General features: G+C 33.3%; 1 protein-coding gene across 1 annotated transcript in view; it reads right to left on the bottom strand.

Moving 5' to 3' along the window:
• The window catches only part of LOC123672798, a 30,469-nt gene extending 5,484 nt beyond the window's left edge, over nucleotides 1–24,985 (bottom strand). The window contains exon 1 of the mRNA XM_045607088.1: nucleotides 24,752–24,985. The gene's annotated coding sequence lies outside the window, so the exon portion shown is untranslated. The remainder of the gene's footprint in view (nucleotides 1–24,751) is intronic.
• Between the last annotated feature and the right edge of the window lie 702 nt (nucleotides 24,986–25,687).

Genomic DNA, 25,687 nt, shown 5'->3' with positions numbered 1-25,687 from the left:
TTTTTTCCATTACCCTAAATATTACAATAAGAGTATTTATGAGAATTGTAAATGACAATTATCACGTCATATTTACAATGGTTTATTGCTTCTACTCCAATTTAATATACTGTGTCGTCATAAATGATATCAGTCACCCTCTATTTTATTCGAATTTGTTAGGTCATTGTGTCAATCGCATATTCTGAAAGTTGTAAGATATCGCTAGTGTTTATTTTTCTCATTCAAGTTTTCAATTCAAAAGAGGTCTCATTACAATTTAATGGGCCTAATATATGATATATTTCAAGGTAACTGAAATAATGCCTCTTAGTTGAGCAACCATCAACAGAAGTTCACAGTCAGCTACAACTTTGGATCACTGTTAAGTCCTGAGAGGTTGGAAATAGATGTAGATTTCTTTAGTTCTGGTCAACATAATGGATTCACTGAAACGAAACCTTCGAAAGTTTCTTGAAGAATAAATACTGATGTACTCATGAAGACTAGCTAAACTCACTCATCAATTATAATACATTTCCTCGTCAATATTTACCCATTTCAGAGAAAGTGGTATAGTACCTATATCCAAAGTCACTCGAACTAGTCCATAAAAAAGCTTGGTTATAGATGTCCTTTTGAAATGGATACCGCGATCCGTTAAATACTGGGGTTCATTTTAAAGTAATGTTAGGCAATAAATTCACTGGCCCCAAAGGAATTTCTGGCAACTTGGACAACCCTTGTATAATCGAAATATTCAGCTTCCTCCAAGTGACTTTGGATATACCAAACATATGAATGGCAGTTCAATTATTTTGTGATACATTTGTAAAACCGAAATATAAAGTATTTGCCCAACACACACGAATAAAGTCTTCACGCAGTCGACAAAGATTCGAAGCATTAGAAATGACACAGCATCAATATGAAAAATATAATAGGTAGTTCGTCTCCATTCGTGAATGCATCAGAAATTAGTTCGAAGCAATCTATACATCCAGACATTTATCGTATGTCCAGATTAAGTATTAATTTTGTGGATTCGTAATACATACATACATCGTCGTGATGGATGTCCAGCTGGGAGTATAACATGCAAATCTTATGAAATTTGGATTACTTTTCAAGGTTTTGTCGTTCTTCTGATCGAAGTAGAAACCGATTGCTCCATCTTATACTACAGCCACTATTTCAACTGAATCTCCAAAATCATTATCAAAGGCTGTTTTTCGAATGAGCCAATGTATTTGAAATGGATGCGTAACGATACGTCGATACAGGGAGTTCATAACTTTTTGTGGGTCAGAATCTAGTGGAAACTCTGAAATTTGATAATATATTATCCAGTCAGTGGCTATGTCAGTACTATGGCTTCCACTTCTCTACATACGAAGGTAATGTTTTCGAAAAGAAAATAGTTTTACGGCGTGCAGATAAATTTTCGTTTTTTTCGTTTTGTTTCCTCGCCACTCATTGTCGTTGACTGAAAAATCTCCCCTCTATACGGGAATGAAGTTATTCAATCTTCTTCCTAAAGATTTCCATAAGATGCTGCACCTACCAGAATTTGGAAAAAGACTCCACGTTCTGATAATTGAATGCGAGCCGTATTCTTTGAGTGAATTTTATGTTCTTTGCAATACTTTGAAGTGAATATAGTTATGTCTTTTTTTCAAATCTTTTAATGTTTTTTATTGACGAATTCAATTTGTATTTTGTAATAATTTGTTGAATTAAATAAATATTATTAGTATTATTAATGCGATTTTATACAGTGACTCGCAATACCTTTGCATATAAATACCAAAAAATCAAGTTATTGGTTCTCTCTGATTTGTCTACTTATGAGATTTTCGGACATGACGTTTGATCAAAGCAGATTTGAAATTTCCATTTGGTGGGCCAAAATCCCCCTTGACATTATGTGGTTTATCAATGGTGAAAATAGACCTCCTTCGTTGTTTGCTATTCTGGCATACGAGTGCAGAACAATAGTAATCAAATCACATAGATTTTTTCGTAATGATTCCTTTTCTTGATAGTGCCAATCCGTTATCGGATATCATTCTGGTTATTGGGACCTTATTCACCGTTGTCCGGAAAGTGATGTGACCCAAATACCCCAGTTTTCTTCTTTTCGAGGTAATAATAATTTCTAAGTTCTTGTTCATCAATATGAACACCCTCTCATTACTTATATCCAACTTATTCCAAGCATTCTGCTGTAGAGCCACATCTCGAATGCCTCAAGTTTTTGACACGAAGCGTCCATGACTCCACTCGATACAGAAGTACCGGAAAAATTCAAGTAGTCTTATGTTGGTTTCCTTGTTCAGGTCGTGATCATTGAGTATTTTTTTAATTTGAATGAATGTTTTACTGGCCTTTTTCATTCTGCATCGTATTTACCTTGAGAGATCCCATTCATCAATCAGCATAGTGCCTAGGTAAGAAGTTGTTTTGACCCTTTCTACAATACTGTTATAGATATATAATTGTCCTTGAAGGCAGGGAATTTCTGCTGATTATCATGAACAACCATGACGTATGCGTTGTATGCGAATAGTTTCCGATATTTCATCCTTGAATCTTATGTTTACTATTTGTTCCTAAAAAAGGTTCTAATTTAGATCTTATTTTCTTCAGAATCTCAATGAGCTTTTGATGTTTCACTCTATCGGACACTTTTTGGTAATCTATAAAACAGACGCATATATCATATCAATATTTACATATCTACAACTCTGGAATAGTACTTGGGTGCCAAGCACTGCATTCACTACCTCGAAATCCAAATACATAAATAAACTTCAAGTAGAAAATGAACTCATAGTGACCATCTAACATGGATCCAAATTTATAGAAATTATGCGCCTTAAAACAAGCTCATTGTTGCCATTAGTTAGTCCTCAAAAGTTTAGTTAGAACTTAAAGTGTTTCTTTGCCATTGTTAAATAAAATTTCAATGAATATTTTTTGAATTTCTCTTTAGCATTTTATATGTATCTTTTTATTTTCAATTTCTTGTGCTCCCCCCAACCATGCAGATGCGTCTCTCAGTTAGAGAAACGATGTACTAAACAAAGCTACTGTTTTACTAGAAAATATAGATTTTCAAGGTACTTCACTATCAATCGTTATCTGCTCACAATTCTAGACAAATTTTGAGATTTCCTTCCCTTACCCTTGTTCTGATATGACATCAGATACAGTTATCAGCGATTTTTGGTATGCCCATTTACCATTCTGTCCGGGTTAAACTTCTTCGATATCGCAAGTCAAAACATTTTCGAGTTCACACGGTAGCTCCACTTAGGGTATGGTCCGTATATAGCCGAGAATTTCAAAGCGTTACTAGTGGTTATTAGTGTTCTTTTAATCACCATCAGATCCACCCGGATTAAAACACGATGAGCTGTCAGATGGCTCATCAGGAGTAGAATAAAAGAACGAGCTGATGGTTCTATGCTGTTTAGAAGTGTCACGTCACAGAACATTGAGGTTAAGTCTTAAGACAGATATCGTTCAACCATTGGAAAATGTAAATAAACAACCCCCTCCACTTAATTCATCACATTTGCATCATATTCATCGGCTCTGGGAGTCGATGAATCCGATGAGCCATCGATGCAAACATCGGTAAAAGAAAGAGTGGCAGTTTCAATCGTTGAATAAACGAACGATTTGATGCAACCGTGGTTGAAGCGCTGAATACTCTGCTGAATAAAAGAACACTACTGTTTTCAATATTTCAGGTAACCTGTTCGATATGTACGGAACGCTTGACATTTTTCATTGGTCAACAAAATTTTTCTTTGGCAGAGTTTATATATATAATCATAAAAATCATCAAAAGTTTCACTTCTACACGACTAATCAGCCAGGTGCCTATCTTTGATAACATGTGAACAGATAATCAAAATATTCGGTGATCCCAAAGGTCTCCGGATTTAACACCGTTAGATATTTTCAACATTTTCAAATTGATAAATGTTGATCTTCAAATATGACTAACGCTCTTGTATCCGGAGACTTTGTTGGCCACCGAACATTTTAATTAACTGAAGTACACAGATTATCATAGGAGGCACTTGCTTGATTTGCAGTGTCAAACTGAAACTATCGATGATTTTAATAGTGTAATGGGAAATTTATATACATTTCATGTTATATATTTTTGTCGAGGGGAAAAATTAAACTGTTCTTTGTTACAAAAATTTGTATGGTTAACATAAAAAAACACAAGTTTGTAATATAACTTTAGAATTAATTGCAATAAGAAAAAAATGATTATATCATTGGATTATATTGAAAAAGTTACATGTAAAATGTTTTTCCTACTAGCGTTCGAAAGTATTACTTTCGAAAGTACTGACGTTTGGAAAGTAGTACTTTTCCAAATTAGTACAGAAAAAAGGCCTACTATTCACTGTCCACACGCATATGCATGCGGAAAGTAAATAGCCAAGGTTTTTTCCGCACGCAAATATTAAAAGGGTAGCATCAATCATTAAATTTTGGCATATCTTTATGCGACAATCATGAAATTCAAACGGCTGAGCCCACAAAAATATACACTGCGCAAAAGAATTAACGCACATTATGGAAATCTCAAATTTATTCTACAACTGAAGGTGTTCTCAAAGATAATTATTTTTATCAGAATTATGCATGCATATGTTATCCACTTTCAACGTTTTTCTTCAATACAGATGTTTTTTCCCAGCAGGAATAAAAAAAGATGAGATTATCAGATTTTGAATGTATTGACCCCATTCTGAAATCAGTTGTTCTCGATCAATTCTAGTGATCAATGGTTTTTCTTTCGTTTGATTTTCTACACTCGATCGCTATGCGACGCGAAACACGCAATTTGACCCAAGAGGAATGTGCCCAAGCGGTAGTTTTGCGAGAAGAAGGGTGAACATACACAAGAATTGCAGAAAGGTTTGGAGTTTCCCATACAAGTGGGTCAACCCACTCCAACTCCAAACCTTTCTGCAAAGGTTTGGAGTTTCCCATACAAGTGTGTCCAGAATGTTGCAGTGATTCAGGGAGACAGGTATGAATGTCCGAAGACCAGTACAGGGTTGACCACGGCTAACAACTGCCATTCAAGAACGTTACTTGAGAGTTTCTTCGCTGAGACAACGGTTTGTAACCGCTCGCCTCCTTCAAAATCAGCTTTAGCAAACTCATGGGGTGCAAATTAGCACTCAGACAATAAGAAATCGCCTCAGAGAATATGATTTAAGGCCTCGTGTCGCGGCAAGAGGCCCAGTTCATCGAAGGGCGCGTTTGGATTTTGCGAGAGAGCATATCCATTGGGAAGAGGCTGATTGGGAAAGAGTGCACTGAGCATATCTTTCATGTGGACGTCTGTATACAAGGGAACGTCGATCACAATGGTAGAGAGACACTCATCTGTGAAGAGAACTCTTTCCCAATCAGCCTCTTTCCAATGGATATGCTCTCTCGCAAAATTCAAACGCGCCCTTCGATGGGCCTCTTGCCGCGACACGAGGCCTTAAATCAATCATATTCTCTGAGGCGATTTCTTATTCTCTGAGTGCTAGTTTGCACCCCATGAGTTTGCTCAAGCTGATTTTGAAGGAGGCGAGCGGTTACAAACCGTTGTCTCAGCGAAGAAACTCCCAAGTAACGTTCTTGAATGGCAGTTGTTACCCGTGGTCTACCCTGTACTGGTCTTCGGACATTCATACCTGTCTCCCTGAATCGCTGCAACATTCTGGACTTGCTTTTTAAAACCTTCAGTTCAAGAGAGGTGTATTATTGTATACCGTATTATTAACTTAGTCAAAATATAGGATAATAAGCCTCCGATTTGACCGTTAAGAAGCTAGAAGATATAACTTGTAGAATGAAGTATCCCTGCAACAAAATATGCCCTTAACTACGGTGTCTAGAAAAACTGGTGTGCCCACTCATACCTCAGATTACGATAACCTAGCATACCTTCCAAGAGACCTGGACTTTACGGAGTAATTCACTCGACTTTGGTTTCGTTTACTATGATGCTCACTTCAAATACTTCTTTCGTTTTCATGGAAATATGACCATTTTATTGAACAGCACCACCTACGGAAGAAAAGGGAAGTACCGGCTATCCAGACTTCGAGACGCCAGAATTGTCTTAAAAAAATCCAATCAGTGGACATGCCAGTATTTTAAGACAATTTACTCTGAACTAAGCACTTGTAACTGAAAGTTCTTTCGGAGTATGAACATGTTTTAATGGTGATGATTGAAGATCAATCATTCATTGATTTAATTTCAATTTACAATTCTTATAGTAATATTTTCTTCAACATTTATCGTAAAGGTTACATAAAATTCGATGGAAAATTATAGTATCTGGATAGAATTTGAACTACCAAAAGAAAAGTGATTTTCTATATAACTGCCCGAGGTTTTGCGCACCAAGAACTAGTTCCAAAAGCAGTACTTGTTTCCGCAAAACTAGTTCACTGTGAAGTTTCTTTGTTACTTTCCTATATACGTATGATATAACTTTCCGAAAAAACATTTTATTTTTTTATGAATTTTCACATAAAAATATTATACAAAAAGTCTTGTCAAAGGCGTAAAAATGAATTTTGAATGTTTGCATGTGGTTGAAAAGGACGGTAAATCAGAGGAACGTTTGAATTTGCTTCACTGGTGGAATTTCGAAAACGCTGAGGAAGGAGTAGTTAAACTTTGACAGAACACGAGAAAGCCACGTTGTAATAGCCCTTCTTAACGATTCGTGTCTAAATACGAATCGTATTTTGCAAACACAAAATAAACTAATAGTGTCAGAATTCGTAAGTTTCTAACAGTAGTACTCGATAAAGTTCGAAGACTTGAACAAAATTCAGAAGTGGGGAAAAAACTGATCACTTTCAATTCTACATAATTGGAAGCAAATATAACAGCAGCATTAAAAACAAATAACTTGTAGTAATGAACCCGACAACGTTCTGATCAATAGAAATCAAAGTTGTCTTCAGGTTCCTTGGGATCACTTCTCTACGACTTATTTGTAACTGAGGCATACCGCAGGGTTTCATTGTGGGACCTTTCTATTCCCCTTGTATAAAGATTGCTGTTTTCTAAAAAAAAAAAAGGATGAAGTATCCAGCACCACCTCAAGGTGAATGTATCCTGAAATACTCCTGGCACTACTAAGCTCCTATACAAATGCTGAGATATGATGATATAGTGGCACGATGTGTCTTTGTCCAAACTGTAAAGAATTTTGTTTGGTCTTAGACGAAACAAAAATTTTCATGAAATTTCAGTCCAATAAAGGACCCCGCACGGTTACTATGGAAAATGGGTCCCAGTCGAATTGGATGAAAATTTAGTATAATGTAGTTTATGTAGTCCTGATCAAATGTCTCCATAGGCACAACAAGATCTAATGTACAGTTTTTGAGATACAGGGTGTCAAATATGCAGAGCGTGGGTTGTTACTTACCTTTAGAAAATCAATAATGTGGCGATTTTTTTGTAACGAAAAGTTGATGATAATAATTACAATCTCAATATTGTCGACACGAGTTGTAATAAGAAGTTATAAGACTCCGTATACAGGGTTATTAATAATTACATAATTTTTATGTAATTCTTTAAACAAACTCAGTCAAACGCAAAAGCCCGTAGACTTGCAGAATAAGTAAAAAAAATTTGATGCAAGCCATCAAAAAATAATAGAATCCGTACATAATCACAATTACAATGTCTTAACAGATATGGTATGAACTGGTAAGAAATGTTTTTAATGCAGTAGTCTCCCATTTGATTGCTGCATCATCATGCGGTCGACCAGGATCCGTACAAGATGCAACAAATAGACAAGAGCCACAGAATATTGATCATATTATATTTAGTTTTCTACTTTTATGTTTAATTTTTCTATATGTTCCTGAAAAAAATTAAATTACTACAACTAAAAAAGTGGAAGACCCGTATAATAGTAACCTCAGATCACCCAATATTAAAATCAAATGTTCTTTACTTATTCTGCAAGTCTACGAGATTTTGCATTTTACTGAGTTTGTTTAAAGAATATTATGTATTTTTTTTTAATTATTAATAAACCTGTTAACGGAGCCTTATAACTTCTTATTACAACTCGTGTCAACAATATTGAGATTATTTTATCTTCAAATTTTTGTAACAAAAAAATCGCCACATTATTGATTTTCTAAAGGTAAGTAACAACCCTCTCTCTGCATGTTTGACACCCAGTATCTCAAAAACTGTACATTAGATCTTGTTGTGCCCATGGAGACATTTGATCAGGACTACATAAACTACATTATACTAAATTTTCAGCCAATTCGACTGGGACCCATTTTCTATAGAAACCGTGCGGGGTCCTTTATTTCTACACCGCAAATTTTATTTGTAGATAAAACCAGCGCGGTAGGAATAAATATATTTAATGGCATGTAAAAAAACCGGCCCTCAGTGTATTGCGGGCTTTAGGGTGGTAATTATCCAGGTGCCATGGTATGGGCTAAGATATCCTTAGTAGGCTGAATAAATGATCAACAATACTTTGCATGAATTGCTAATGTATCCTATATGGAAACTTTAAACTCGATTATCTCTTGTAAGCGATCAAATAATTAATTCGTACATAAAACTTGATCTTGAGGCTGGACCAGTCCAGCTGGTACCGCCCGGCTGGACAAGCCGAAATATGAAATGTATTATTTTAAAGAAATATGAACACACCAGGCTTGTTGAGAAGCTTGATCAACAGTACCTTGACCAGATAACGTGATACCAGAATTAGGTAATCCTGACAGGTGCGCCTGTTCATATAGTCAAGAAGTAATTGAGGGAGGTATTCGATGAAAGGGATTATAGGTATTGGCTGGGATCCTGGGTGGACACCGAGATCTCCAGACTTAAATCCTTGTGACTACTACCTCTGGAGTCAAAGACATGGTAATTGAAAAACGAAGCACTGGTGGATAGAAACAGTCTTTGTAAGACTCGAAATGGTAGAGATATCAAATGCATGCTCAAGTATCAAAGAAAGGCTTCAAGATGTGGAGCAAAAATAATTCTTGATAAATTAGGAAAATATTACCTAATTCTTGCTGGAGAGTTAAAAACAGCAGAATTATGCGAATAGCAGCTTGCAATTACGTTAAAACCTGAAAAAATAATTTTCTCATGTAACGTATACCGGAACTTCAAACTCGATTATCTCCTCTTCATAAGAGATCAAATCATGTATCGAAGACCATCAAGCACTACTAATTTTTTTCCTAGAATAAAAAAAATCTGGTTTTTATCTTATCCTGGACATAGAGAAACCCACTTCCTTATGGATTTCTTATGATATGAAGCTCATATCTTATTTCAGAATAAAAATTGAGGATATAAAGATTATTATGCAAAAAGTTTGAGCACTCTATGGCTCTTCTATCGATAGTAATAAGGCTCTCAAATATGGGACTTCAATATGAACATTTATTTCGAATTTCAGAGTATCAGTTCTGTTAGTGACAAAATGGCATCAGCTTCAGGAGATGCTCCACGTAATAACCATCTGGTGGTTTATTCAATGCGATGCATTTCGAAAGACTGGGAAAATTTGTGCCAAAATTCACATAAACTGGAAATGTTCAACCTAAGAAACGTTCAGGCTGCCCTAATGTTTCTAAAATTGACATGGTTGTTGATATTTTGGCAAATTTAAGGAGTACAGCAGATGAACAGGTAGTAAGCAAGTACATATTTGGCAATGAAGATTTGCTTATAAATTATTTGATATACATGAATCAATTGATTTCTCAATTGATCATGTAAAATATTTTTTAGGTACTTGAAATTAAAAAAAATCCATCGCTAAAATATCAAGCTCATTCATGAACTTTCAAAAGATAATCTAGATACACGAGTGGAATTCTGTGAAATTTTTATATATAAAACGAGCGGAAACCCCAGAGCCGTATCTAGGTACAATTGCGCCTGTGGCAATATGTTAGACAGCGCCCCCCATTTTCGATGAATTTTTTTCACCCATTACATTTTCTTATATTTTTTTATTCATAATTTGAGTCATATGCTTTCGTTGAAGTTTTAAAATAAGAACCAATATTATACAGGGTGTATATGATATAGTTGCGAAAAAATTCGGGGAGAAATTACTTGTCAAAAAATAGGGTGGGTTTTTCATATAAACTTTTTTTTTTGCGCCCCCATCTCCTTAGCTGTAGCCCCTTAAAGATGGCTCCCGAAAAGAATTTTTCAATTTGTGAAAAGTTTATAACTGTTGTTTTTTTTGTTTCATTCATTTTATATTTGTTTTACATTTCTCGATAAAATCATCGTTTTGACATCCGCCTATTGGATAAATTTGAGGTCGAAAATAATTCCAACCTCCACAACTCGTTATTATTTGTTGATGTTTTTTTTTTCTAAATATGTTAATAAAAGCAAAAAATTACAAGAGACCTCAGTTAAGAATAGATTAGTCTATCCAAAATTAATTTCTCATTGTAAAATATGAATAAAGAAAAAGTTATCGCGAAACAAATTTGGAGGGTGGCTTTTTCTACCCCTCGGAATCATAGAGAAACACCACCAACAGTTTTTTCGAATGCTTTCTCGCTCGCATGAAATGTCAGCTCAACTTTATTTCTGTGAATTTTTTGGTTTTCAAGAGAAAAATGATGTCAAAACGATATTTTTTTGAGAACTGTTACAAATATAAAATGAATGTAACAAAAAAACATTTATCAACTTTTCACAAAATAAAAACTACTTTTTCCACTAAGCGGGAGAGAAAAAGAAGCCGCCGCACTTCAAAAATAGATGGTACCGTTTGTCGAAGAAATACCGACAAGTTTGATAAAGCGCAAAAAACTCGTTAAAATAGGGGTAATAACACATGTCGAAGCTCGACCCTAATATTTATGATCTGAATGTGGAACCTTTGAACATACCGACGCTCAACAGATATATTTATGACTAGATTACGGCACGCTTGAACATAGCCATATTTATATTATTTCTTCCCTTAAACTAAAGTTTTGTTGATCTTGAGATCATTTTGGGCAAATTCTATGGAAGTCTAGCAATATTTTAAATGTTTCCAGATTTCTCGGCATCGCTCGTTGCGAGGCGAATATAGGTATAACATGAAAACCGAATTTTGATCTTTCGAATTATTTCGCCTGGAGCTCCAATATTTTTTTCTTTTGATATTTTTGGGCGCCCCTGTGGGCCTTGCGCCCGTGGCAAGTGCCACCTTTGCCACGCTCTAGATACGGTACTGGGAAACCCAGTATATCTTAGGAATGTTTGTTTTCCTGTTCTGTTCTTCCTGTATTGAAATGTTCCTTTACCCAGAAACGCATATCCTGTTTCCTGAAAATATCTCAATGTATGGGTAATAATAATGGAACACTTTTCTATTATTCATTGATGGAAATTTAATCTGAGCCCAATATCTTGACCTGCTGCATCTGCCTGTGTCCATGTATTTTTGAGATGTTGCGCAATATACAGAAGAATTTACGGTGGTAATGAAAAATTTTACGGAAATAATATTTGTTTTATCGAAATTAAAGTTGTTAAAGTTTTAGTAAAATAATTTGCAAGCAACTCTATAGACCAAACGATCATACGATAGTTGCATCAAATCGGCAGAATCCCCGCACTCACTGCTTCAACTAAACTGATGAGTAGGGTTTTAAATTGTTGGATCAAGTTGTGGGTACCTAAAATATCTTCATATTACTATACAAACCTTTAGTATCGTCCAAAAAAATGTTAACCCTTTCGAAAATTGAGAAGTTCTTAACCTACAAACAATATTTGTTACAGTATATTCAATGAGTAGAATATATGCAATTGAAGGCTGATGAACTTTGTTGTCGAAACGTGCGTCAAAAGTTAATTGAAAAATCTCGTGGGCAAGAGTGTAGTTTAGCTTTCAAACTATGTACTGAGCCCACAGAGAATTCGAATTATTTCAGGAATAGTTATCTGCATTAAATGGTAAACTTGAATATATTCATCATGTTATGACAAATTCTTCTTCTTTTTCAACTCATACTCATACATAAAAACCTGGTAAAAAAGTATTGGTAAACGAAGAAAATCGTAGTTGAAAAATTAGGTTCAACTCAAGAACCACAAGCCAATTCCGGACAGTAGTAGATGAAAAGTGCGTGTCGCCAACATGCATCATGTTAACCAGCATCCCAAAGGATATACACCAAGAGATGAATGGTGATTTTTCTAGATCGATTAATCAAATTTTCCTCTAGCCTGCGACAACTTTCTTATTTCAATAATTTTTTGATGTATAGTTTCTGATAATTATGTTTGAATTCACTTATTGAGTTTTCTATACAAATATTTTAATAATTGGTTTTTGATATTGTGAACATGCTGGCCAAATCCGGAAACGAGTTAAAACATTTTCATACAACAATTTTTCGATTTTTCGAACCATGATCAAACTACTTTTCTTAAATTTACAAAAAGGTAAATGTTTTTTAGACGATACCGAAGATTTCAAAAATAATGAACCTATAAACCGCTGTTTTTTTTAAGAATAAGTATTAACTGAATAATCATTGAATATTTACTTAATATTCACTGAATAAGCAGTTATAATATCATAAGAGCATAGAAAATATTCGATTATACACCGAGTCACGAGTGTATGTCACGAGTGGTGTTTCGCGAAATACGTCGAGTGAAGAGGTTCGTATAATCAAAATATAAATGAAATTTTTAATTTCTTATTTATTAATAGAACTATAATCGTAGCGCTGCATTTTCCAAAATTCAATGACATTACACCGAGCTTGACTTTTTTTTTTGGCGAATGTCCAATTACCTACGTTACTGTGGAAACGATCGCAATATGGTGAGAGGCGAAACACCAAAACGATTATACCACGTCGCCAAGGGTATATTCAAAACGCGCGGATTTTAATGGTTCATTAAAACATGAGTCATCACTAAATATTGACTGAATAGTCATTGATTAATCACTGAATATTCATTGAATAATCAATGAAAACTCGTTGAACATTCAACGAATAGTTGAATATTCATGACTACTCATGAATAATCAAGCATGAATATTTGTTTGAACGAATTATTCGAATAAATTTGAGAATGATTATTCGAATACAAAATGGCGAAAAAGTCCCAGCCCTAGTACGTACGCGACAAAATTCACATAGTGGAGGCGGTTTCGCAAGCAAAACGATACAATTTGAGAGATTACTAGCCTATATACTGGCAGGGTGATTCTTCGCTAGCCCAGGAGAACTGTTCTATAATCAATCACCACTTTCCGCTATGAAGGCGGGTGTATATGGCAGGGACAACTTAGTCAACATATTGATGATCTCATCAATGATCCCGGGATGAAAGACGGTTCACAACTGAAATATATAGATAAGTCTTAAAATCGAAATTAAAATAACATTTTCGCCCTTTGCTGAAAATCTCCCAATTCCCTAACAAATATTCTCGCCCAGTTCCGTGGCAGCCCTGAGCTGCCATTACATGCGGCTTTTTCCGAGTGAATCCTCCACATTTTGCACACTTGCTAATTCTCAACAGTCAAAACGAAAGGTCCTTTTCTTCGTCGACGTTATCGAATCATTTTGAATGAAAAATCGTCTTGAACATAAATTAATGTTTAATAACGGGATCGAGGAGCGAAAAATTTTCGGAGAGTCAATCATCATCATCATCATTAATTCACAAAGTGTAGCATTTACGCTACGTCGAGTCAAATTGTGTCTACTTCAACTGATGGTTTCAAACAGAAATGAGCTAATCAAAACATAAAACATTTTGCTTCAGAGGGTTCCGAAGCATTTCTTATTAAATAAATAAATAAGAAATGCTTCGGAAGGCTCTGAAGCAAAATGAGGTAAACAATTCGAGCATGAATGACAAGCTTTCAGAAGCTCAGAATTTCACGTCAGTTTATTCACTTTTTCTTTACTGAAGTTTCAACTGAAGTAAACGCAATTGTAGTCGACGTAGTTTGTACGCTCCGTAGACTGGATGATGTTTCGAGTTTTTGGACATTGTCCACGTTTTTGAACAGACTAAATACAGAAATCGACAGAACGTTGAAAATAAATCAAGATCACATAAAAAATATGTATTCTTATAAAAATCTTTCGACAGTATTTCTTTCTTAAGATAATACATCCTTTGCTCTATGTGGATATGGTTGTTTCTAAGGGGTTTGCCCTTGTTTTGAAAATCTGATAGGGTTACGTGAAGTTTGAGAAATTCTTATCTACCATATGCAAAGTAGTAGAAGATGTAATGTTAAAATCTGTTTGTTCACAAGTATATTTAATTCTTCAATTATGTGTTAATTTCAAGATATGTCAAGTAAATCTAGGACTATATTTTCAGTGTGTAGAAACACGTTATTATTATAGAAGTTAAATCTAAAATCTTCAGAAAGATTTGAATATGTATGATGTACAATCATGTCCAAATATTTTTTTCAGATATCACTAATTTTTTCACGAATTACAAATTTCTTGGACGAAATTTGCAACTTAGTTTTTCCAAAATTAATATTGTGGTGATCAAATAAAGAAATGATCATATATCCCTGAGTAAATTTGGTGTTACTTTTGTACGAATTTGAACGATAATTAACAAAGCTCTATTGGTTTCGGATTTTTCAGATACATTCCGAAAGGATTTTAAAGCAACTAAACAACGTAAGTTGTTTAGATAGATAATCATCTATCGTACAACTTATTCAGTTGATTTACCTGATATCTTTTATCACAAGTGAGTTTCTTTGTAACTCATTGAAAATATATAAGCCAATAATTTTCTTCCTGTTCCTTGTGCAAAACTAAAGTTTCTTGACATTATAGAATTTGCCATTCCTCAGACGTTCATCGTTATGTTTACCATATTCTGATTACAATTTTCTTCCTCGAGACCTTGTAGATTTGAGGAAAGCAATTCTGCAGATTTTTCCTTCGGTTAAGAAATTTTATATTCAGTTCATATTCATGCGAAAAATTGAATTCTTCAGAATCTGAATTCAAATTGTTTAAAGCTTGAGAATGAGTAACAAGATGAAATACAGTCAAAATAAAATAAAAGAGCTCACACTGATGTCGAAGGGTAAAATAATCGGATAAGGTGGAAAATTATTCTTATTGTTCGTGTATCTTTGTCCAAACGATCCCAATACTTGTATCACCAGTAATTGAAGTCCAATCGTGTTCTCCAAATCTTGTCTTTCAAATCTCAATTTTTAACATCTCGAATTTCTTTTCTCTAGAACATTCAATATACAGAGAACTCCTGCGATTCCAGTGTCTAAAGTGAAGAAATTGTAAATGTTTTTTATGGTATTTTTAAAACATTTTCTTTATGATACATTTTCGATAGCAGTAACAGTAATTATAGGTATATACAATATTGTATAGTATGACAATGTTCTATATTCAAACTTTTCTCAAAATAGAATCATTTATAGGTTAATACTTAGTCTTAGATCACTTTTTACCAATTTCTAGATCTCTTTATATTCGCTGTGTATGAATTGAAAGATGTATTAGGAAAATATATTGAAAATATCATAAAGGATAGGAAATTTCAGGAAACATTAGGATAAAACGGGATAACTTAAGTTATTAACTCTTTACCAGGCTATTCACAGCTCTTTTTTTTTACTATAACTTGTGCGTATTAAAACTTTTTTTCTTCTGTTTAACTCCCAAATTTATTTTCAGCTCTTTAAAACAGGCTTTCCCCAATAGATTTTTTTCAATAGTGTTAGCATCGCAATTTTTGCTTCTGTAGCTGATCAGCTTTAGTTGAATTAAAAAGCTGAAATTCGATACTGATTCAAGATAAAACTCAGTCATGATTCCATAGAAAATACATGCTCTGATGATTATTGTGCCTTGCCCCGTAAAATACCACTCTGTGATGCGCATTTTTTTTTGCTGAATGATTCGAAATGGTATTTTTTTCCAACATCGTTTATTCAGGGGAAAATATCATTCAAAATCTCCGTTGAAATAAATCTCTTTTTTAGATAGGAAGATTGCAGAGAGTAACACCACCATTCGTCATCTGACAGAAAATAAACAATATAATGAGCAGGGTAATTATTCTTCCTTATTTTCAAATACTGGCGGATAAGTATTTTGTTTCAATCAATTATTCCGTTTTGTCGAACTCTCCTCTACAGTCAATTAGAAAATTATATCAATGCTGTATATCTTATTACGCATGGCTTGTTAATATCAATTAGCAAGAAGAAATAAATATTTGTCATAATGGTAAATCGAGAGGGACGACAAAAAAATTGTTATCATTTTTTGATTTCTCTTTCTAAGTTGAATCTTTCAATCTATTACAAACTAGTTGAAATATTGCACATCATGATTCAGTCAATTTTAATTCATTCATAAATATACATTTGTAGATTCAATAGCAATCAATAAATCAGTAAGATATTAATATGTTTTATCATTACGCATCTTCAAACTTACCTCCTTAATGAAAAATAACCTGAAGTGCTGACAGCTCTGACAGGAAATCTAATATCTATTTCCTGAAAAGATATTTCTTCATTGATTGATCAATTCGACTTGAACAGCAGCATCACTCTCCTTGTGTGTACATACTGTGGATGTTTGATGGCAGAAATTTAGCACAGGATGCTGTTGCTTTTAGACGAAAAAATAAAACGAAAAAGGCCACTAGGCAGACTTCTCCGAAATCCAGTGAAACTTTTCAAAATAAATCAAAATATACCGAAAGACTCGAAAACGATGGTACTGAAATAGCATTTCTAGTTGAAGATCAAAAGGAGGCTAATGAATATTCCAATAGAAACTAGTACGTGTACTAGGTAATATTCAAATATTCATTCAGCTATTCATTTCTTTAATACAGGTATGTATTCAAGTTATTTTTCACAAAAATATTAGGTAAGTAACGACCTCTATTATGCATACTTCAATCAATCTGATTCATGTCCTCCAGATCTGCAGGCTCTGTGGAAAGGAAGTAGACACAGCTGAACGCATATTCTGCAAATTTCCGGGACTGACTGACCTCAGAACCACTCACATAGGAAAGTCAGTTTTGAATACTCACGAAGTAATAGCCAAGGCTCCTAAGGATGTCGTCTGTTTCGTTAACCGTATCGACGGCCTCCCCGGGTTTGTATGAATAGATAGGGTTAAAAACGAAAGATCAAATTGGTCGCAGTTCCCGGAAGGCTAACAGAGGCTCAACAACCCCGATTCAGTGAATAATAATAATAATGTTCTCCATGACACTTAGAACAGCAAATATTTCTATTAAAATGTTGGCTTTCGAGTCTTATAACTTATAAGGTCTTTGGGAGATTAAGGATTTAAAAAAATCTAACATAAAATCTCAAAGAGCCTAATCGTTGAAACAGGCTGACCAATTAGGTCGATATGAAAAGCGATTTTTCTTGTTACGGTTTTTTTAAAACCAACTTCTAAGGTCTCTACAAGACTTCAAAATCAATAACAGGCGAAAAATTGACAAATCATCAGCTGCTAATCCAGTAAGTTATAAAAATCTCTAGAAATGTGTTCATTATTATGAATTATGTCAAATATCTTATATGATTTTTAATATTGTGCCAAACATAACTTGGATAAGTATTTACTATGAGTATGACAATGGACATCAGCATTCAGATGAAGCAACCTTGATGAAGTTTCGAACAAAACATATGTATTGTGGAGAATTCTGATAATTGAAGCCAACAGCTTTATTCGACGAAAATTATAATCGGCAGAGAGAATATTTTGAATATATCAATAAAGAAGCATTGAAAACTGTCATGATCTAATTCGATGTAAATCAAGCAAATATATCATGATGCTGCGCGGCAAGTAGCCACACTGAAAAATATCGAAAGGTAGGTATTTCCAATATTTAATCTTTAAATATAGTTTTCTTATGCCCAGTTGTTCATCTTACTAAGAATAACTCATGGTTTCAACGTATTTAAAGATATTATCAAAAAATATTAAGAATCATTTCAATGAAAAATTTAGTCGCCTTCATTCACTGAAATCCATTGAAGTAATTTCCGATAAGAATATGATCATTTATATAAATCATAGGAATAGTTGATGTTTATTTATTTGTGCTGTAACCAGTATCTTTTTTAGATAGCTTTCCTTGACGAAATTTGGCAATCACCATGACAATTTTTACTTTCACGACAGCAATACGAAACAGTTCAGTACATTAAAGTTAAATATAAGTAGACTTCAACTGTTGGCTAAATACATAAAAAAAATACGTTTTCAAACCTGACAAACCCCAAATAAAGAACGCTTCATGGCGACAAACCAGCATGATGAATAAGCCTTCTTAGCATTTCCTCGTAGTTGATATTTCAATTATATTTACCTACTCGATAGATTATAAATTAAAAATAAGTATTACTTTTGTTAGTAACTTGAAAATTAATTGATATCTAGATGATATGTAGGTCCACAAAACTTGACCATATAATAGCAAAACAGAAAAAACAAAAATAATTCCTGATCTGCTACTTTTCCTGCTATGTTGAATTGGTCCTACCTTCTCCAATGTTGGGAACGATTCTTCGGATTCGATATTGCTACAATTGTCTCAGTTTCCATAATCATTCGACGGTTCTATTACCCCAGTTCATTGAAAAATATATTGTAGAACTTCTACCAACTATAAATTTTTATTAAAATAGTGAATTTTAGAAAATCTTCAAAGCACATGGCGAAAGTAAAAACCTGGTACTATTTAATAGAATACCCTCGTAATAAGAAGGTTGTGATGATCCACTAAATTAGTGTTATTATTCTTATTGCGTAATGAAGTGTTACGTAGTAACGGATTACTATTTCCAAGAATTTCTTTTCATTAAAAATTTTAGGTATAACTATCTTTTTCGAACTTTGATTTGTGTATAGAAAAGTAAAGCCAATATGAAAATTGTGAAATACTGATAAATGTAACTATGATTTTAATTAATTTCATCAATTAAATTCGAATATATGGCAGAACTTGATGAAAACCCTTGATTCTTGAGTCGAACAAAACTCCACCAAGCTAAGCAAGCTCAACTCTAACATGGATGTGGTTTGAATAGTTAATTTGTAGGTCATTCTTGTACATAGTATGATGAACTTCACAGTATGATCAATTATATTGATTTTATAGTTGAAACAAAAAAGTCTAATGAATAGAATATTTTTGTGATTCAAGAACCATAAACATAAAATAGCTGACAGTTGCCAGAATTACCTGTCGATGTCAAATCTAGTTGAAAAGAATACGCCTTCTAAGTGAGCTCTAAATAAGTGGTGAGTGGAAAATTATTGATAATTATGTGTTTGAAAGGAATTCGCATGACATAATTAAATGACTCAAATAACATAACCATGAAGACCTGTTGAAAATGAGATATAAAACGATGTACGCTATAAAACAGGATAGGAAAATTCTATTCTGGATTCCATGTGAAGCCAGCACGGAAAATAACAAATTTCATACATGATTTTGGTATATTATTGTTGTCTAGTGAGGGGAACCCAGAATCCCTTGGAGCCAGAAAAACAAGAATTGGCACATTTTCGGGCTGGATTTTTCGAAGAATTAATTTGAAGAAAACCGCAACCTCATGAATTCAACTGTTTTCAAGCTATAAGAGAAAATTGTAAAATGACGTGAAATGAAAATATCTCATGACTTCTTTATTACTGGTGCTCCAAACATTGAACAAAAACATTCAACAGGCACTTTTTTCATTAGAATCCATTGATGTTATCATTTGTTTTTTATTGCAATTAGTTTTCGAGTTATAAAACAAACTTGTTTTTTTGTTATAAACCATACAAATTTCAATAATAAATTAAATCGATGTTTTCCCTTTTCAAAACTATATGTGTTATATGAATTTCTGATCAAACTATAAAAATCATCGAGTTTCAGTTCCACAGGGAAAATCGACCAATAATCTGTGAAATTTAGATAATTGAATTATTCGGTGGCCACCAAGGTCTCCGGATTTAACACCTTTGGTTTTATTTCAACATTTTCAAATTGATGAATGTTGTTCTTCAAAGAAAAAATCTAACGAAATTAAATCCGGAGAACTTGGTGTCCATCTAATATTTCAATTCTCTCAAGTTCACAGATTATAATAGATAGGCACTTGGTTGATTTTCTGTGTGAAAATGAAACACTTGATGATTTTTATAATTTGATTAGAAATTATATATCATGTTATATAGTTCTGAAAAGGGAAAAAATCATTCAATGTATTATTGAAATTTGTATGGTTTACATTCAAAAAAACACAAGTTTGTATTATAACTCCAAAACTAATTACAATAAAAAACAAATGAAAACACCAATGGATTCTACTGAAAAGTGCTTGTATAATGTTTTTGTTTTATGTTTATAGCAGTAGTAATGAAGAAGTTATGAGAACTTTTTATTTCACGCCATTTTCCAATTTTACCTCAAAGCTTGAAAACAGTTGAATTTATGAAGTTTCGGTTCTCACCAAATTAATTCTCTCAAAAATCGAGCCCGAAAATGTGCCATTCATTCATGACACCCGATACTTGTCAAATAATTGTCCGGAGTCCAATTGAATGGTACACACTACATGTCTACATGTGTCAGTTTATTTTGAAAAGTAATCGACTCGCCGGCTGTGACTTGGGTCCGTTTTTCGACAAACGATGAGAAGAGCAAGTAAATCTGCAAGTAATTTCGCGTAGTCGGTAGCCACCTTAACTCGACGATAAATTTTTTTGGAATTAAATATCGATTGTGTCCGGATATCGTATTTTCACTTCTTGATCCGGAGAGGGCAGAGCTATGTGGTTTATACTTCACCTCTGACAATGAGACATCATACTAGAAAAGCTCAAAGAAATGAAGGCCAAATCATCTGGACACCATCGACATTGAGTTCGGTGAAATCCAGCATCGAGTTACAATCTGCTACCTAGAGAGTAAAGATAATACATACAGTAGTAATAGACGGAACTTAATGGGTAATTACCCCCCCATGAATATTGAAACCCTGAAAAAATTTACCCAACGCACATAAAATATTTCAGGCAATAATTTCAAATTGGTAATTTCCCAAATATTGCAAATTATTTGTTTTAAATCGTTACTACCCCCCCCACCCCCATGAAAAAGAGCTATATCCGCCCTTGTTCAAAAGCTGATAAGCGGTATAAAACTTTGAAATTCAGCAGGTACAGAGATCAATTTTGAGAACTAAAGTTATTAGTTTTCTATTGCAGTATTCTCATGAAACATATTGAGGTAGCATCCTGGATCCTCCACATATGTCCTAGGAAGGTGATTCTGCAAAGATTATATTTCATACATGAGATATAATTTCATGACAGTATATTCGTGTCAAAGCAAAATACTTGAGATTGAAATGGCTTCATTACAAATAAAGGCGGAGAAATCTTCAAAGGAATGTAACCATTTTTTTTTCCAAAATATGATGAAAAAAAATTAATAAACATTTGTTATAGAAATTTTAAAACAAATGATTACATAGAATAAAGAATTTGCAAGCCCTTAGATATACTAACCGAGGCATCAACTCCATTTTATGGTCATATAGCAATTAAAATGTATGTGAATTTCAGAAGGCAATAACTGGTATAACCGTAGTATTGTAACTTTTAGTATTGATCAGAACATTTTAGCTACAAATTTTGTCAATTCTATCAGTCACATATTTGATCCATTGAATACTATCACTATAAGAATGTATGTCCTTGGATAAATGAAGGAATTAAAGATCTTATGAAATAAATATACGCAGTTTTCATAAGATCAATTGTTCTGTATGAGATATAGAGAACTTGAAAATAAATTAAAAAATTAAAACTACGAAAAATGAACTAATACCACAAAATAATAAAATAATATTATAGTATGAATCGATTTTCAAGGAAAAATCCGAAAACTTTTTTCGGAAATAGAATTCAATGACAAATTAGTTGCAGACGAGAGATAGCCTCAAAATTTCAGAAGTTTTTTTTGAGTCGAGTATCCAGGATACTATTGCAATATATATGGTCAGAAACCATAACGTTTAATATTACTCATCTCAAATAGATGAACTCTCAGAATTTTCGGAGATTAGTATGAAACATAAAAAAGTTAAAGAATCCATGAGGAGCAGAAAGAATATGGTGTCAATAAAAGGATGTACGGAGTTATTTTTGATGTGGTCTGAAATAGTATACTCAAAATTGTAAACGCTTTATTGGAATATTTTGTTTTTCCTGATGTTTGGAAGGTTTCCTTAATGGTAGCTATCAAGAAAGTGAGCAATGTCCAACATTATCCGAAGTATTCAGAGGTTTGCATACTTCACCAATCTTTGTGAAAGCGTTGTATATGGTTGTAAGGGATTAATTCTTTTAATTTCCTGAATAAAAATGTTGTAATAGTTGTCGACCAATCTGGATTTCTTGCTAAACAATATTCATTTTCACTTCAAATGATTCCTGATGACAACAAGATCTATATGATGGTAAAAAATATTGATACGGTAGTGGCACTAATGAATGAAAATTTTGAACTGATGAATGAATTGTTGAGGGCTAATCGAAAGGTAAAGAACCTTAATAAATATCACATCATGCAGTTTGAAAGTGAAAATAAATTCATTTTGAGGGAAGTTGACTCCGTTGAAATACTTGGGAATGAAAGTAGATAAAACCTTAACTTCAAAATACATGCAGAATATGTAAAAGGAAAAATTGGACGAAAAATACAATTTATAAGAGGAATCAGTAACAGAATATATGTGAAAACTAAATTAGTGTTGTTTCAATCGATCATTGTATTGCCTCATTTAGATTTTTGCATATTCCTACTATTTGATCTCAATTTGAGTAGTATAGATACAATTCAGAAAGTGTTAGACATGGGGGTGGTATTGAATTGTAATGCGAGAAGAAGATTAGATTAACGTTGTAAGCATCAAATTAAATGGATGTCAAGCAAAGAATAATATATGAAATTCTGGATTTCATATATAAGATTGAACATAAATTGCTTTCGAAGTATCTGTCTCAAAATATTAGATGTTTCAGACATTCATACTGTACTAGAAATTAGACCAACTTTTATGTCAATACCTTTCGTAACAGTTCAACATCAAAAACACTTATTAGAGTGTGTAATTATTTACAACAAATAGACTACTAATATAAAGAACAGTGACAATCATAGAATGTTCAGAAAAATATAAATTTATCATACAAAGAAACATTATTAGTTGTTCATATTGTTTCTTCGTTCTTTCATATTTTCTATTGTTGATAACCAGTTGATTAGCTAATTAAGTATTATTTTTATTATTATCCATAAATTCGATAGAACTAACTGTAGTTCTATCTCATGAAACCAGGCGGATTAACGACAGTTTTGCTCACTTATACATATCAAATGAGATATGCAGTTTGACCCTTCTATAGATGTAGGTAGGTAAAAAAAATCAAATTTTTGACTTCAGGAAGAATATAAGAAGTTCAAAAGTGAACTTAATTCAATCAATCTGTTTTGTTTAAAGAATATAAATGTATATATGACAAACATCATCATACACATCACGTAAAAGTCTTCGAGAGACGTCAATCATATATAAATTGTTGTTGAATACAAAATTGTTTCTTTTTTGCAGTCCTCAAAATTCTCAAAGGATATTAAAATTTATGAAGGGGAAATAATGAAAAGAATTGCTTAAAAACAAAGAAAAATTACAAGTATTTCCACCATACTGTTGAGGGGCAAAAGCCCAAAACACGTGTTTACGGTTAGTACTTCTTGAGGGATGTGTCGTTATACTTTTTCCTTGCCATTGAAATTTACGACTTGAAAATAAAAAAAAGAAATCATAACTATCAAAGCATATTCGAAACTTCATCATATGTAAGCCCATCAAGCATATGTATGAAGTCAATACAATATAATTCTAGGTTCAAAGCAGGAAGAACATATCCATTGTTTTTCTAAATCGGTTAAATGGAAGCAGGAACTAATTTGTTGTTTGGTCTCAATGGTTCTGTAATATAAGATATAAACTCACATAGAATAAAACTTGATATTTTGAAGAACTTCAAACCCATATATACACATCAAAGCAATGCTCCAATTCTTGGTAGGTGCACTATTATCGGATTCAGTGTAAATATGAACTAAATAGTCTTCAATAATTCAATCAAGTCTAGTCGTCAGTCAAGATGTTTGAATATCCAAAGATAATGTCTAATCACAAATAAATGCAATTATTCCATTTCAGAGACTTCCACATACATGAAATTCCAGGAGTATTGTGTATTTGCTGGCAGACACAAAGTGAATCCTATGAAATAATACAAGAATAGCAGAAATGCGCCACAAATATGTAGATTACCTATATAATAGACATGTGCATTGAATGGATAAATAGAATCTTAGAATCCAACGATCAACAATATGGCCTGACACAGATAAGAGTAGGCAACAGCAGAAAAGTTGTAGAATTGAACATAAGGCTACTGTATGCTGTGCAGTTGTTCTACACAATACGTTAAAGATAAACCAAATGAAAACTGAAACCTAGTTCAGTCATTTCTTTCGAAGCATTCCAGTGATAGGAGCGCTTCCATTTCAGTAAATCGTAATTACAGGGAAAACTTACCTAAATCATATAAATAAATCTTGGAAAAAAAGCGATCGTATGATTAATAATCAATACAAAGCTATTCAAATCTTCCCCTAGTAGAATAAAGGCACCAATCAACAGGAAACGAAATCAGTTTATATTATAATATTCGCTAAAATGGACGCAGTCAGCAAAAACAATCAATTTCACTATCATGGCTGACATGACATTAGTTTATTTGTTCGTTCTAGATAGAACCACAGACAGAATAGTAATCTGTGATACAACAGCAAACTTCTAATGAATCACAAAAAGGAAACCATAGAATTAAACATAAAGTGTTCTTCTAATAGACAAATTGTTTTGAAAACATAAAATAGATGGCGCTCATGCAAGTCTTCCCCTTCCGGAAGTTTTATGAACTACATAAAAAAGGACAGGGATGGATTAGAGCTGGTTTGTTTAGTTTGGTTAATTCCTATCCTAGTGGGTTCGAGCCTTCGATCGCTAGTGAAACATCTTTGGAAGTAGGAAATAATTTTTACCAGAAATTTTTTGCTAAACTAGTCAAAACAAGTGATAAGGAGAAGAAGAATGAATATTCATACTGCTTTCGGAATATATGCCACACCATAAGCTCCCTAGCCATTCGGCAAATCGCACAAGAGTTATTACAGAACAGATGACCAGCTAGGTTGCCTGACCTAACGTCTATGGACTTTCACCTTTGAGGAAAGATATACATATTCTTCCCTAAAGGCGATAGGTCTGGCCACCTAGCCGGCCACCTGTTGGGACTTCGAACATGCCTTCAAAAAATATCAAGTATATATTTGGATTGTTAATTTTAAACTCTATCGAAATATGTAGAAATACACGTTGTGTACAATTTGAAAAAAAAATCATGGCGATATCTCATAAAATATCAGTTTGCTGAAAATTCAATCAACGTAATCAAATTCTACGAAAAAA

Source organism: Harmonia axyridis, chromosome 2, assembly GCF_914767665.1.
Source record: "Harmonia axyridis chromosome 2, icHarAxyr1.1, whole genome shotgun sequence".
In the NCBI taxonomy this organism is placed as follows: Eukaryota; Metazoa; Arthropoda; class Insecta; order Coleoptera; family Coccinellidae; genus Harmonia; species Harmonia axyridis.
Note: the sequence above shows the minus strand (reverse complement) of the source record. Positions and strands in the feature narration are given on the sequence as shown.